Source organism: Tupaia chinensis, unplaced genomic scaffold (assembly GCF_000334495.1).
Source record: "Tupaia chinensis unplaced genomic scaffold, TupChi_1.0 Scaffold143922_1, whole genome shotgun sequence".
In the NCBI taxonomy this organism is placed as follows: domain Eukaryota; kingdom Metazoa; phylum Chordata; class Mammalia; order Scandentia; family Tupaiidae; genus Tupaia; species Tupaia belangeri.
Window position 1 is genome coordinate 138056 of NW_006203773.1, and position 3755 is coordinate 141810.

Here is a 3755-nt window from a genome sequence, read left to right on the forward strand (position 1 = left end):
TCTGGAAATGAGTACATAACAAAACTCAATAAATGCTTGTTTAATGCATAAATAAATGCTTGATAAATGCACAGGGACCAGTGGATGGTGTAATGGTTACATTGCTGGACTCCCATGTAGTTTTCTGTGGTTTGAGTACCAGACCTGGTAGCTTAAAACTCACATCAGGTGTGTGTGCATTCATGCCCAAAGTCCTGATAGGAGAATGGCAGAGAAATGATTGCAATGTAGCCATCCCTCCTGAGAAGTGATTTCATACTTTCTGTCTCTCTGTCTCTCCAGCAAGTGTACGCACCCTATAGTGAAAAATCTCTCTCTAAAAAAAGAATAAATAAATAAGTGCACAGGTAGATGTATATTGTTAAGTGGATGGATGGATGAAGATGGCAGATATCAGGCACTTAGTTCTGCGTGAGTAATGGGAGATCATATAAGGAGACTAAAGTACTGAAATGGTTGGTTGGCAATCTCATTTTTAAAAGATTTTGGTGGCTATGATACAAAGCAAAAACCACCATTCCCAGAGCTTTTAGGGGCAGTATTGTGCATGTGTGTGTGTGTAGGTGTGTGTGCATGTGTTTATGAAAATGAAGTGGAACTAGAATCAATAAATGAAATTCTTAAAGTTAAAATTTGTGAAAGAAGAGAACAGTTTTAATAATGTTCACATGTATTATCTCCATAAAAAGGCACCACACCTTTTCTTTTCTTTTCTTTCTTTTTTTTTTTTTTGGAGAGGTTTTTGCTATAGGGCACATGCGCTCACCAGACAGTTAGAGAGAGACAGAGAGATAGAAAGCAAGAAATCACTCCCCGGGGGGATGGCCACGCTGCAATCCCTTCTCCTCCATTCTCTCAGGATCTTGGGCACGCATGCACACTTGCCCGGCGTGAGTTTTAAGCCACCGGGTCTGGAGTGCGAACCGCAGTTGACTACATGGGAGTCCAGCGACATAGCCATTTCGCCAACTGCTGGTCCCACCATGCCTTTTCTTGAAATTGGAGAATGAGCTGAGACTGGCTCTAGTGACCTTGTTTGTATATCTTTTCTTATACTCATTAGTCTTTTGGAAGATATTTGCTCAAAATCTCATTTACAGGGCAAGCAGATGGCATAGAGTTTACATTGCTGAACTCCCACATGGCCATCCATGGTTCAAGTCCCAGACCTGGTGGCTTGACATGCTGGATGTGTGTATGTGTATACCCAAGATTCCAGGAAGAGAATGGAGGAGAAATTATTGCAGCACGGCCACCCTCCTTTGGGGGTGATTTCTCACTTTCCCTCTCTTTGTCTCTGTCTTTCTCTTTCTCTATTTCTGGTGAGTCCAAGTACAATAAGGCAAAAATATCTACAAAAAATAAAAATCTGATATACATTTTCTAAGCATAAAATTGATAATATTTTACTTGTACTGGTCTATGGAAATTAAAACAAGATGAAACAAGCAAATCTCTGGTCTGAGGCAAGAAGGGCAGACAATAAAAAGAAATGTCATATCTGCTATTTTTTGTTTTACTTCAGGTTTTCAACTGCTAGTAAAAAAAAAAAAAATTCTCCAAACATGGCAAAACTATTTTCTACAGGTTCAGAAAATAGCTTTGAAAAAAACCTACCTCTAGGACCCTACCTTTTGCTATAATTGGATTTTAAACTAAGATAACACTGATAACAGCATTAAAAGGTCAGAAAATAATGGGTCCAGGGTGAATTTCTAAGTCATTAAGTCTAACCCCTGCTTCCCTGAAATACCACACAAAACTCCTTTTTCTTCAGACAGGAGTCTGAACTGACCAAATTACCCTAATATTCAAAGCCTTCTACAGTATGGACAATTTTGACTTCCTCTGGATCTTAAGATTCAGTTATGTTAGGCTATCTGGATTTCCCAAATACATCTACACCTTCCTACCTTCTATGATTTTGCTCACAATGCTACTTTTGCTTAATTTTCCCTCATCACCACTTGTCCAAATTATCCCCTTACTTTAAGGTCCAGATCAAATGCCAACTCCAAAAATTTCTGTAGATTCTCACAGAACTTTACTTCTAACTCTCTTACCTTTCTGTTCATTCTGCCTTCTACGCCAGATGTCTGTGCACTTCCTATTCACCTTTGTATCCTCTGCGTATTGCTCATAGTGCATACTCATTATATATTTGTTGACTGCTGTCTAGTGCTCTATATTTTATATTAGATATCACCATTCATTCATTCATTTAACCAATATTTACTAAGGATACAGTACAGAATATGACAAAAAATTACTATTTTTTTCTTTATTCATGACACAGTGAGCACACACACACACACACACACACAAGATTAAGAGAGAGAGAGAATCTCTCCAAAAAAAAAAAAAAGAGAGAGAGAGAGAGAAGTACTATCTACAGGGTCTGGTCACACTAAGATCCTTCCTCCAGTCCTTCAATCCATGGGATCTTGGGTACATGTGCATGTGTCCAGCATGTTTACAAGCTGATCAGGCTGATTATTCAAGCCATATGGGATCTGGCTTCTCATGAGGAGTGCATCACCACTGAACCACAGAGCCAGCCCAACATCTTTATCTTTAAAAGCTTTCATTCTAGTGGGAGAGACAAAAAATAATAAACATATAATTAAGGGGACAATAAAATGCTGTGAAGACAGGACACTTCTTAAATGTAGGCAAGGTGTCAGATTCATCTTTATTTTATAATAGTGCCCAAGAATATATATTGAGAGTTTTGAATGATTTTCATTTTAACTAAAAATGAGTTAAAAATATTTTAGATTTCTTATGCAATTTAAAAGCCTTTTCTTCAGTTTTTCTGATTTGATATTTACACCATCCTTGTGATGTCAATACTATTACTGTTAGTGTTCTCATTTCATAAATGAAATAGATAAGACCCAGGAAGCTTCTTGATTCAATATTTAAAAGTGATTCCCACTTGTTCATTTATTCATTCAAAAAACGTTTACTAGGAACCTACTGTGTGAGGGGGATAAGACATGTTCTTAAGGAGCTTATGTTTAAAAAGGGGAATGATCCAGAACTCAAAGCAATATGATCTCAGTGCCCTAAGAATGGTATCAACATAGAACTCTGGTAGTTCAGAGGAGGAGAATCAGACAAAGTTTGAGGAAGTAGTTGAGCACTTAAGCCAGGTCTAAATTTCCCTATAATGGCATTGTGGAGATAATTTCAGATGAATTCCCACTAGAGAAATGGTCCTGCCATTTTCTCTTATACATCATACAAGATATGATTATAAAGCAATGGAATTAATTTCCTCATGTGGGTCATAAACTGGTTCTGCTGCCAGTTCCAAAGAGAAGCTCTTGCATTGTTTAGAGCAAAGGCACCATCATTAGAATAAAATGTGTAGCTTCCTAAAGTTATTACTTTAAAAGAAACACCACTCATCTGACTGTACAATACTGATACTTTTAAATAAATTATACATTATTTTCAGAAAAGGATTACTTTTGCTTGACAAAGGCATTGCCCTCTATATCGTTGCATCATGACACCAGGAGCTGAGAAGGCATATAATGATAGCATCCTAGGCCTGTAATGTAATCTTCTATATCCTATCACGTTAAAGAAAAAGATGGAGAGGGCTAGAGGTTGAGTTGCCATTTGAGACTCCAGAAAACTTCCTGAGTAAGAGTTTCTGTGTCCCAAGATTCAGGCTGCCAATATAATAGCATTTAGAGGGATACTGCCTAACTAAAAATGTCAGATTATAAATGAGAAATTTTGAG